The 13,222-nt window shown below is 31.4% G+C and overlaps 1 protein-coding gene across 6 annotated transcripts in view; it reads left to right on the plus strand.

Annotated features, from left to right (window-relative positions):
- The first annotated feature begins 883 nt into the window (after positions 1-883).
- LOC148855612 (uncharacterized) overlaps positions 884-13,222 on the plus strand; it is a 93,823-nt gene continuing 81,484 nt past the window's right edge. For 3 of the 6 annotated variants that reach the window (XM_088941632.1, XM_088941634.1, XM_088941638.1), the window contains exons 1-2: positions 895-1,082; positions 12,734-13,157. The gene's annotated coding sequence lies outside the window, so the exon portion shown is untranslated. Of the gene's footprint in view, positions 1,083-12,725; positions 13,158-13,222 lie in introns of all 6 variants that reach the window. The other 3 variants (XM_088941635.1, XM_088941639.1, XM_088941633.1) reach the window with 3 other exon arrangements.

Genomic DNA, 13,222 nt, shown 5'->3' on the forward strand with positions numbered 1-13,222 from the left:
TTGTGTCCAGCTCATCGGGCGCTTGATAAGGGGTGTTTTAAAGGATCCTATATTAATTATAATTTTATATTTTTAAAGTTTTCAACTTTTTGTCCTACTTCCATCCCAAGTCTTCCCTAACCCCTATCTAGGGCTGTTCACGAGTCAGGTTGGGTCGGTTTACTGGCATTTTTCCAACCGATCTGACCTAGTCGGTTTACCTAGAAATTGAACTGAAACCGACCCATTACTAAGTAAAACCGACCCGGTCGGTTTGAATTGGTTTGGGTCAATTTTGTGAATGATTCTCTTGGAGTGAACGATAAAGGATTCAAGTCTAACAAAGCAAAGGATGGATGCCTGAAAATTAAAAATGATTTGATGGATTAAAACTAATATTTTATATATCAGAAATTTTATATATAATATGTATATTTTTTAAATAAAGCTGAAATATATATATTTCCACAAATATATATCTGAAATATATCATATATATATAATATCTGAAATATATTATATATATAATATATATTTAAGTCGGTTTGGGTCGGTTTATATTTTTTTGTAACCCAAAACTGACCTATACTGAAGAAAAACCGACGAACTCAGGTTGAATCGGACCAGGTTGATCGGTTTAGTCGGTTTGGGTCTTGTTATGAACAGCCCTATCTCTATCAATGTATATTGTGATCTCTCTTATCTTCTTATCCTATATATTTTTTCATTAATTCATATATATGAAAAGATGAGCATATATGCTTGTTTATACAGAAGGTCAAAAGTTACTTTTTCTTTTGCACTTTATTTTTCCTTCTTTATTTCCTTATACATCAAAAGCTCTCTCTCTCTTTCTCTCTCCTCATTTTATTAAAGTGGTACTCGAGAAACTTTCGATTATATTCTTCCTTTTTAATTTCCTTGAACCTTAAGTTTTCCCTCTCTCTCTCTCTCTCATGTACAGTACCTACAGAGCCTTGTTTTCAGTTTAAATGATGTATGAAAGTGGAATTGGAGGTGTGTTTGACGTTTGATTTAGAAAGAAAAGAAGAAGAGTGCAGGATTAATCGCTTTAATGCTTCTCCTTCAAGATACTAAATCAGGTCTACTACCTTCACCTCTTTGCTCCTTGGTTATTGAGATATAGAGGAAAATTGTTATGATTAGCATCAATTTATTTATTTTCTTTCCCTCTTCTTCTTCTGATCGATCAAGTGTCTATAATATTATTGGGCGACATGATTAGTCCTTTTAAATCTACTACTGGTTGTTTGCTTTGATGAGATGAAAACTCTGATAGTCAGGAATAAGTTACAGTTCTATATACCTTGATAAAACTGATGAAAGCGAGAAAAAGCTAATAATCAAATGAGAACAGTCAGTGACTCCTTAGTGGTGTCGAGGCTAATTCTATTAAATGCTAATGCAAATTTCTTGGGAAATTGAATAGAAATGATAAAGAAGAAAACTTCTCAGCAATCAGCTAGTTCGAATTTCCTGACTTTAATTTCTCCGGTAGGAGGCACTGTGCTTTTAATTTTATTTCAGTGAGTTCTCAGTTCTTTAATTGTTGAATTGATTAATTATTATTATATTTTAAATGTTGTGTTACATATTATTTTATTTAACCTGCGTCTCAAGTTAAATAATTTTTTTGTTAGAAACCAAACATAGCCTAAAGGATAAAATAATAGGTCGTTTCATTCAACCACTTCAGCAGCTTATTGCTTGACTTGGTGAAATGGAGCGAGTCTAGTTCGAATCTACTAAAAAAATTCAGTTGCGTCGAGCTTAGATAGTTTGATTGTTAATTGTTTTGTTGAATTTTAAGCTATAATATTGCATGCGAAATTAAATGTTTTCAACCTAACCCGCGTGATCAAAACAATCCGAAGGTGACAATTTTAATCCCTTCCCAAACTCCATAGTCATTACGGGTGAGGAAAAAACTAAAAAACTGAACCGATCAAAAAAACCGACAAAATTGAATTGAAAAATCGGTTAACCGAATTAATTGGTTTGATTTTGGTTCAATGTTTTTAAAAATCAAAGGTATTGATTTGGTTTTAGTTAATCATTATAGAAAATCAGTGGTTAACTTAACCGACCAATATACATATATTTCTATATTATATATATATATATATTATATTTTTATATTTTTTAGATATTATAAATTAATAAATATGCATTATATAAATATATATAGTTCTAATATGTAATATATCATTTATTATTTAAAATATAATATTTTATAAATATTTATAATTTTTTATAATATATTGTAAAAATTATAAAATCAAAAAACGACAAACTGCATCGGTCAACCGATTAACCGATTGGCTTCGGTTCAGTTTCGATTACCAGTTTTCCAAAAACCGATAATACCAGTTCAATTATAAAAAAAAATGGCCCATGATTTGATTAACCAAAGCACCAATCAGTCAAAACTGTTGAGTTGATCAAACACGTCAACAAACTTGATTGGACGATGGGCGTTACAGGTTAAAAATTAGTTATACTTTTTTGGTAATATCTACGATGCTAAAAAGGCATGATGCCGCAAGAACTTTGATTAATCAAATCAATCCCCTACGAATTTTGATAAGTAACATCTGATTATTACCACTTTTACACTAATGGACATGTTTTCAACTTGTCATTAACTCAGCTAGTTGAACCATTTGAACTATCACCTTGTTAATATTTTACATTTGGTTTTAGTAAAATCTAGAGGACAATCAAAAATTGTTTAGCCTATATGGTTGGACCATTGACCCATTAGACCTTGTGACTGGGTTACAGGTTGCACACTAAATGTATATGCAAATTTTGGGAGGCCATAACTTTATACTCTAATGCCCGATTGAGATAATTTTTCTTCTGATTTTAGATAACTTTTCAAGATATATATGTGCCCCGTTATTTTTCTAAAATACCCCTATTTGGCCTCAAAATGTAATTTTTTATTTTTATAAATAAAAAATAAAAAATATAAAATAATACATGTACTACATATAAAACATAATTATACATTTTTTTTATTGATAAAATACATGTTTATAAAAACCTATACACACAAACACACACACATGACACAATCTAACCTAGACGGTCAAACCAATGATGACCCACGACCCAAAGGCAAAAATGGTTCGACCTCTGAATTGGTTTTTAAAACATTGCTTGTTGATTGGTTACAAGTTTCAAACATTACTTTTTTTATTTGCAGGTTTAATTCTCTTAAAAACACCTATATCCATGCACATGTATTCATGTATATCGGGATATCTATAAAATTATTATCTTATATATGTAATAATAATTGTATCTATCTCTACCTATAGAGTACACACTTCCATGCCCATCCCCTTTGGTTCAACTTTTTTATACCTATAATACCCTTTTTATTTACACAAATGCCCACTTTATCTTTATAATTTGTTAATGATAGGTTTATATTCAAACTTCTATAGATTTAAAATAAAATACACTCGCTCTTTTATCTAATTTTTTATTATGTCACTTGTTTATGTCCGAATTAAGCCATTGGTTTCGCACATTCATATGCCTATAATACCCCTTCTATTTAAACAATTTTCTATCTTATACTTATACAACCTATTAATTCATTAATAAATGTATGTTGAATTATTTATATGATTTCCTATTCCATTTTTTGTTCCTTATTTACGTCTCAATTTCAACCTGTGATGCAAGGTGTTGAAAGCACCTTGGACCAATAATTTTGCCAAAAATGTCTTTTTTTATCTTAAATCTCAATTTTTAGAAATTTTAATTTATAAAAAAACTAAAACTAAGTTGAAATATAAGTTTAGCCTTATACCATATTAATGATCATTTCAATCACCTTTCAAAAATAATAGTTTTCATAGTGTATCTGAATATATTCATATATCTCTTTCCACCATATCCATGCATATGCAAAGGATAGCCCTATCTCATCCCATATCCATATCCAAGAGTACATAATACCAATATTTTGAACATTGCATCAAACCCCATAAATCCCCTAACTTGCACTTTGCATGACATGATTAAAGCTTTTGGACTATTCAAATCATTCTAATATATATAAGTTCTTTTATCAACGAATATTACTTTTATGTAAATATCCATGAGCTACTAAACAGAACAAGAGAAAAATTTAGAAACTAATAGGTAGGACAAAAGTAAGAGAAAAGAAGGATAATATAGTAATAAGATATTGAACAGTGAAAAGCAATAGAAGATAAATAAAATTAGGGTAAATTATAGATAAATACCCTATACTTTGGGGATAGTGACAGATAGGTACCTTGAACTTTTAATTGCAATACTTGAGTACCTTGAACTTTCAAAAATAGACACTTGAGTCCATCTGCCGATTAAATATTATAAAATGCAAAAAATACCCTTCTCATGTATTTTTGAGATTATTTTTAGGTAATCGAACGTCTCCCCACGATGACGTTCTAACATGGACAGAAAATAACAAATTCAAGTTTTTTTATGACGACATTCTCTAGTGATGATTTTGCTACGTAAAATGATCTCCAAAATACATGAGAAAGGTATTTTTCGACATTATGTTATGTTTGACTAGCGGAATACTATAAAATGGACCCAAGTGTCTAGTTTTAAGATTTCAGGGTACTTAAGTGTTGCAATTGAATGTTCATGATAGCTATTTGTCACCACTCCCGAAGTACAAGATACCTATCAGTAATTTAACCATAAGATTAATAGGGCTTAGTGATGAAGCTTTATGCCTCCTTCCTTGTTTACTTGGCTAATACATGAAAAGATTTTAATTTTTTTTTAAAAGACTATTACATGAGAAGATGGACTATTCCTTGTCACTTGAAAATTCAATGTGTATGTGAGCAAGGACAAGTTCAAGTTTTCTTCTTCTTCTTCTTCTTCTTCTTCTTCTTCTTCTTCTTCTTCTTCTTCTTCTTCTTCTTGTTTTTTTTTTTTTTCCTAAAAGGGGTGGTGTTCACAAAAGCTGAAGAGAATGATAAAATTTGCAAGATAAAGTGGTTGCTAGGGTCATTTTGGTCTTAGAAAAATAAGAAGCCCAGGATTCCAATGAGACAAAAGATTTTTATTTGGCTGTGTTTGGTTGCAATGCAAATTTATTTGCACTGATTCAAAACCATGACAGTGCAAATGATTTTAGTGCAAAGTATGATTTATTTTTATTTGAAATTTATCTTATTTTGTTTGATTGGAGTAGAAATGAAGTAAAACAAGACTTCAAGGAAAATAAAACAAAACCCAAACCAAAAGTAAATCAGAATTTACATTCTTTTCATTTGCACTTCCATGTATTTGTATTAATGCAAATAAAGTTGCACTGCAATCAAACACAGCCTATGTTGAGTTAAAGTTACTTGAAATTACATAGGGGGATTATATAGTTTTTGAGTGAAGTAAAATAATTATCAATTTCTAGGTTATAAGATTGGATTATTATGGTACATACGTACCATTGGACTGTGTGTCCTATGGTACCAAAATTGCTGAAGGATATATTTTTTAAGTAGTTAAACACAGTTCCATGACTAATTTTAGTGGGAGGGTCTCCATTTAGTTGAAATGATTGTAGGTGGGACATAATATTTTTTTTCTAAATTTTGTTGGTCTTCATAATTATAAAATGGGTCAGATTTAACTCATAGTAAAATGCAATTGTATGGGCTTTTGAGTCCAAAGGTCGAAGAGGTATATACATATTTTATATATGTATATGACATTCTCTATATCCCAGTAGGTCCTTTGAGGCAAAAATTATTCTCTTACAAACCATCATAAGCAAAACAAATTAATCTCCAGCAAACTGTTTTAAGAAAAACAATTTAGGGTCCGTTTGATTTATAGTTGGAATTCGAACCATAATTGAAATCCTTTAGAATCGGAATTGGAATGGTCCATTCTCATAGTATATTTGGTTTAGACAGGAATGGGAATGAGAATTAAAATCAGCAGTAATGAGATTTCATCCCCAAGAGAGGGGGAATGTCATTCCAGCAAGAATGGGAATGGGACTCCGATTCTACCCAACCAAATAGTTGGAATTGGAATAGCCCATTCCAATTCCGTTTCCATACCCCTATTCCTGCAAATCAAGCAGACCTTTATTCTCAAAAAATTGTCTTGAGAAAAGCTGTTTTTACTTGCTAACACGACCTAATATAATATATAGAAATAATAACTTTCTCAAGTGCTTTTCAAAGTATCTGTCCTCTTTTTTAAAAAAAAGGGAGAATGACTATTCATCCCACCTCATAATTCTTAGCCCCACTATACAGGTGGGATGAATCCTGACCATGGATTGATGCCAAACCCACGAACAGGGTGCGGTTTATAGGGTGACCCATTCAGGGGCCGAGCTTTTACTCTTCATTAACAGAAAATTTCCAGGCCTGAGCCCGAGCCCAAGCCCGAAGCCCGACCTAGGAGTCTAAGCACTGGTGCTTTGAGTTCGCCTCTGACAGTGAGAGAATGGTGCCTGAGTTCGTCGGTTCCTAAGAGTTTGAGAGTGAGAATGAAAACTAAGAAAGTGAGAAGATGGAAGATGAAAATGGTGCCGACCGGAGAGAGAGAGAGAGAGAGAGAGAGAGAGAGAGAGAGAGAGAGAGAGAGAGAGAGAGAGAGAGAGAGAGATGACCTAGCTCTAGTGGTGCCGACCGCCAGTGTCTGAGTTCGCAGAATGAAAACGATACGTCTGGGTTTATCGGTTCTGAGAGTCTAAGAGTGAGAAACTGAGAATGAGAAGAAGCGTGAGGAGATAGAAGATGAAACTGTGTCGGCTAGAGAGAGAGAGAGAGAGCTCACTACTAGATAGAGAGAGACAACCTAGTTATGGTAGTGTCGGATGTCTATGTCTGAGTTCGTAGAGTGATAATGGTGCGCCTGAGTTCGCTATTTTTGAGAGTCTAAGAGTGAGAAACTGAGAATGAGAAGAAAAGTGAGAAGAATTTAGGGTTGGGGTTAGGCAGTTTAGGAATTCAAGGTTTGAATTATATAAAAGTCAGGTCGGGTTGGGCCTTTTTGACAAATCCCGAGCCTGGCCTGGAAAAAATCGGGTCGGGCTTTTAGGCCCAAGGTCAAGCCCGCTGGCTAAAACTCAGGTTCAAATCCATCCGGGGGCTAGGTTGGCATGTCGTGCTACTTGGCCCATGAACAGGTCTAGGGGCTACTACTAGTAGACTATGGGGGCCTGTAATTTTAGAATTCTAAAGTGGGATGAAATGTAATTCGAAAAAATAACTTTGTCATAGGGTTCGAATCTCATTTATGAGAGCATTGCAATCCTTTTGATATTGATGTTTTGTCAAGAAAAGGGGTAAATTGCTAAGACTTACCTTGTACTTTCTAATAGTTGTGGTTCAATACCCTATTTTATACTAAAAGTATTGTACCATCCTTTGAACTTTCAGACAATGTTGCATCAACACCCCTCTAATTATCTTGAGTAGTTGAGCTAACAAAAGTGGGAAAAAAATAATGAAATACCCAATTTTGACATTTTGAATGGTACATTGGCTTCTAAATTTGCCCTTCCCTATTACACTAACAATAGAATTATAAAGTTTGTGCTTTCTCTACAATTTTTTTTTGTATCTATACTATATTATAAAATGATTAGGTCCCACGTTAGCAGCCATTTCCTTCTCTCGTTCCCCCTTCCTAGACCTTCCATATAGCCACATGGCACCCCTCATGTTTTCAATCACTTAACCAATCCCTCCTAAACTATCCCTCCCATGTAAAATTATTCATAAAACACCTCTTAATCTATATTGCCACGTGGCAACCCTCTCTTCTTCACTAGAGTTCCACTCCAACTCTCTCTCTCTCTCTCTCTCTCTCTCTCTCTCTCTCTCTCTCTCTTCTCTCTCTCTCTCTCTCTCTCTCTCTCTCTCTCTCATGTTAGTTACCCAACAGCTAAAACCCCTCCTATACAATCTCTCCCATATAAAATTCTTCCTAAAACACCTCTTAATCTATATTATGAACCATCTAAAAACCAAAAACTTGGGTCAATTAATTAATTAAATTAAATTGGGTAGTTAAATTAATTTGTGAAATATTTTTTATATTTTCAATAATTACTAATATTATTGAATATTATTTAGAAAATATCAACACCAAAACTATGATTTTTTGTAATTTTGGTAAATTGAAAATTTTAATTACTAATAATTACTTGTTGAAAATTACTGATTTTGGTAATTTAATTTCAGAATTTTTTGAAAATTAATTATTGAAATAAATAATTACTAAAAATTAATAATTAATTAAAATATTAATAAGTACAAACTTAATAATTAAAAATTATTATTAATTTTTAGCAATAAGTAGTTGTTGATATTTTCAGTAATTTTTGGTCAAATTATTAATATTTATTGATTTTGTAAATAATAATTAAAAAATCTTAGTAATTTTTTTAGTTTAAAATTAATTTCAATAAATATAAAATATTTATTATATTTTTAGTAAATTCGATATTTACCATAATTTTTTATAAATAATTAGTGATTTTGTTAGTGAAACTTAAATTATAAAACTTCCAAATTTTCAAATAAATATTTGGAAATTTTCAATAATTCCCATAAGTATCGAATACTCCATTTGTAATTACTATGATTTATGGAACTATATTTATGGGTTTGGGGGGTGTTATAGGTTAAGGGGATGACCCTAGGGTAGGAATGGCAATGGGCAGGGATCATACTCCCCATCCCGACCTTGAGTTTTAAATTAATCCCTATAAAAAATTTTAGCCTACATCCCTGATCTTCAATAGAGAGGGCTTCCACATGGAGACCCGAATCCTTAAATTTTTTAATTAAAAGTTTGTCTTTAGAAAAAGGTATTTTTTTAAAAGAAAGGAAAAGTTAAAATGCAAATAATATTTTAAATGTATTTGATATATATAATATAAAAATGCAAATAATATTTTAAATATATTTGATATATATAATATAAAAATATTATAAATAACATAAATAATATTATATATTTACTAAATTACATATACACATATATGTAATATTTATAATCGGGGTTGGGGTGAATTGTGGACTTAACTCCCCATCCCCAATCAGGTATTCTATTAATTCCATCCCCACCCTATTCTTGCTAAGACAATCTCCATCCTATTCCCGCCAAATCGGGGAGGCAGAGTATTTGGTAGGGATGGAGAAAATTGCCATCCCTACCCCTTGGTTGCGTAGCTCTATAGAACAATAAGTTTTAAGTCCAATTCCGTGCATTGCATGGGCCTACTATATATATGTATGTATTTTTATATATTTTCTATATTTTTTTGTTTTTTTATTTGAGAATTTGACCTTTTGCTGTAAATTTTATATTATTTTCTTAAACTTTTTTTTTTTTGTGTTTAAAGAAAAATATTGAATGTGGTGAATTTTCAAATCAAAGCGGGTGGGTTGAGGTCAAGTTTGGTAATTGCAATCACCTCTCTTTAACTTTTTGACATAGTTGAAAGTAGACCCTCTTTGTTAGAATAATCTAAATAGAGGTATGAAATATCCAAAAATACTAATGGAGTTACTTTTCATCAAAATTTATTTTCCCAATGTTCTCCTCGTATGAATCGCTAGCTCAAACCCTTATAGTCTCTTTTTTTGAAATTGATTTATTTTCCAAACTCACCCTTCATATAAATCGTTTGAAGGTAAAGCTACAACTTAAATTCGGTGTTTTTTTTGTTTTTAATAAAGTTTGTATTTTTTTTTCCATATAAACCAGCCTCTTGCATGGGTATTTTAGACATTTTTCATGCCTCTTATGAAGGATCCTTCCAAAGGGGGTCTACTTGCAACTATATCAACAAAGTTAGGGTTAGGAATGGCAAATTTCCCCATCCCCCATGGGGAGCTAACTTCCCTAATCCCATTGGGTTGGGGATGGGGATTGCCTTGGCGGGGTGGGGACGGGGACGGGGATGGAGATTAATAGGGATCCCTGGTCGATGTGAGGGTTGGGGATGGGGATTGAAGTCCTTGCCCAGCCCCGACCCTGATTATATATATTAAATATATATTATTTATATATATCAAAACATATTTGAAACATTACTTATATTTTAAAATTTTTATTTATTTTTAAGGAAATTTGTTTTTCAAAAATACTGCTAACTAAAATCATTTTGGGGATTTGGGTCCCCAACGGGCCAGCCCGGCCCGACCTAATATTAAAATTAAAGTGAGTAATGTGATTATGTCCATTTGAATAATTTTTTTTTGATTTAACAATGTAAAAATGTGTTTTAAAATATAAAATAAAGGGGAAAAACCATCTTGTAGGCCCATTGTTCATTTAAATAGGAAAAAAAACTATCTGATTTTTTAATTCTAATTTGAATAGGGAAATTTGTTTTTTTTTCTTAGGTCGGGCTTCGGGCTCGGGCTTGGGCCTAGCATATTTCCCTTAATGACAAATGAAAGCCCGGCCCGACCCATGAATAGGTCTACCAGGGATCAAGGACAAAGACGGGGATTAGTTTCAAAATCGGGGTCGAGGACGGGGAATATGATCTCGACCACGCTGCATTCCTATTTAAGGGAGCTAATTAAAATCACCAAACTTTAGGGGAGGTTTCAACAATGGTCAAAAACTTCATGGGAGATTTCATCAATTTACCCTTAAAAATAACATCAACGATTTCTCTTGATTGCTGGTTATTTTTTGATAATCAATTATCTTTTTTCTAGTTATTTTTGACTTATCAATAAAAAATAATTGTATTGAAATGGAGATGTTCAATGATAGTTTGCTAGGATAAATAATTTACTTCAATTTAAAAGATCACTAGTTTTTATGTTAAGTAATTAAGAAATTTAGATTTTATAATAAATATTATTTAATTTACTCAACAAATAAATATTATTTAAAAATCGATTTTGAGGTTGAGTAGTTTTGGTAATAGGTCACAGGTCAGCGGTTCAACTGTCCAGCTTGGACAAATCAAATCATGGCACACAATCCATCTGTATATGTATAATATGATATAATATAATTACATTTTGTATGTATATATTATTTTAGGTTCAATTTATACATTTTTTTAGTTTTTATTAATAAAATAATAAGTAGTTAAAATTTGACACAAAAAATAGTTTTTTTTTTTGTATAATAAGGTTGCAAAGGCCATCGAAAGTCCCAAAATAAGAAAGATTACCCTATAAGACAATTAAGCACAAAATATCCTCTAGAAGTTTTAAATACATTTCATGTTTTAACCGATGACTTATAGACTATATCAAAGGGGTTAATGGTTCAACCTCCTATGTTGAACAAGCTTTGACCAAATCAATGATTTCTGATAAAATAATAAGTTTTAAGAAGCCCAAAATTAGAAATATGGCTGAGCTATAGTTCGAATGTTTTAATCGTTTGAGTTAATGGCGAATTGAAAACATTGAATAAAACATTATAAAAACTATAACCCTTTTACATTCCATTTGAAATAATAAAAATTAATTAACTATAATAAAAATAATTAATTATTATTATTTGCAAAAAATCTTTTTATTAATATGATAAAAACAAATAAATTAATAAAATGTAATAAGATAAATTAAAACTAATATCATTTAAGATTTATATACAACTAATACAAAACTATCTAACAATTATTAGTTTTATAATTATTTTTTTTGAATGAACTTAAATTTTGTTGAAATATAAAAATGTAGTATAATTAAATAAATTTAATAATGATTATTAGAAATTTATTAAACTTAAATATAGTTTAATTAATTTAGAATCAACTCTAAATTCTATTTAAAAATAGGGAGAATTATAAAAACCACATTGACAATCCTACGAAGCTATGCTATATTTATTTGTTTTTGCCTTATCAAAACCTCCATATTGTTTTGAAAAAAGGCGCAGGTATTTTCCTTATGTTAGCATTCGAAATAGAAAATATTGATGTAATGCATTATTTTTTTTTGAATACTAAATTTATCCTTAACTAACTTCATTAAAAAACAATTATAAACCAAATATTTTTTGATAAAAAATATTTTTACCTAAAAATGATAAAAAATTACAAATTATATAATAATAAAATTAACAAAAATTTAGCATATAGATTTATCTAGAACATTGAAAATTAGTAGTGAAACTTGAATCGTGGTCGAATAAGATAAGGTGATGTTTGGTTCCATGGGTGTTCATTGAAAAAATGTTACTACATCAAAGGGCCGGCCACATAGATGTTGGCGTTTGTTACATATGAAACTACTATTCTGTTTCACTATTTATCAAATAAACATTCAAACACTATGAATTTTGTGAATAGGGCATTGGGAGAAACGCCAAATTTTCATTTCTCCCAACACCAATGGGTTGAAACAAAATACTAATGTGACATATTTTTATGAATGCTAACTTGAGATGGAAAACAATTAACATTTAATGTAATGCCCAATCAAACAATAAAAAACAAAAAACATATAAAATGAAGTTGTGCAAATAAAAATAAACGCCCACGAAACTAAACATACGGTAAATACAAAAAAAAAAAAAAAAAAAGATTTATCTGGACTTAGGTACGATTAATAGTTTCAAAATTTCCTTCATAAAACCCGTAAATCGCACGGTTTCGACCAGCTGCCATATGAGTAGCAAAATGAACGGAAATTTACGCCTATTGAGATTGACATGACCTATGGAACTTATCGACAGCGGTTTTATTTATTGAGATGAACAGGTGGCGAAGATACAGTGGCCTAAATCCAGCGGAGGCGTCGTCTCTGGGCTCGACCAAAGTGTATAGACTAAAGACTCTATGATCTACGTTGCTGTTGATACGTGCACGAAGGCTTTCATGCACGCGTGGAACAATTTAAACAATGAGTGAAGAAGCGGGAAATTGAAAAGCTACCAACGTCTACTCATGGTCACCTCACACTCACGGTCACAGTCTCGGTAGTTGTACCTTTTCGTGTTCCTTCCTCAATCCACATCTCGAATTCTATGATTGCAGTCTGCCGTATTGCAGTCTGCATATCCTCTTCTGTTTGAACTTCTCTATGCGTTTTCTGGGTGTTTTTGGTGACGCCGGTTGAGTTAGTGTGCGACTTCTCATCCTTCCACCATTAAATAAACTTCTTCTCGACTTTGTTTGGCGCTTTGTAAGAAATCCTTTTTCTTTTTTGGCTTTAATAATCTTATGTGAGGGTTTTTATAGTAAGAAGAA

Source organism: Nelumbo lutea, chromosome 4, assembly GCF_056320005.1.
Source record: "Nelumbo lutea isolate HS-2025 chromosome 4, American lotus-T2T, whole genome shotgun sequence".
Taxonomy (NCBI): domain Eukaryota; kingdom Viridiplantae; phylum Streptophyta; class Magnoliopsida; order Proteales; family Nelumbonaceae; genus Nelumbo; species Nelumbo lutea.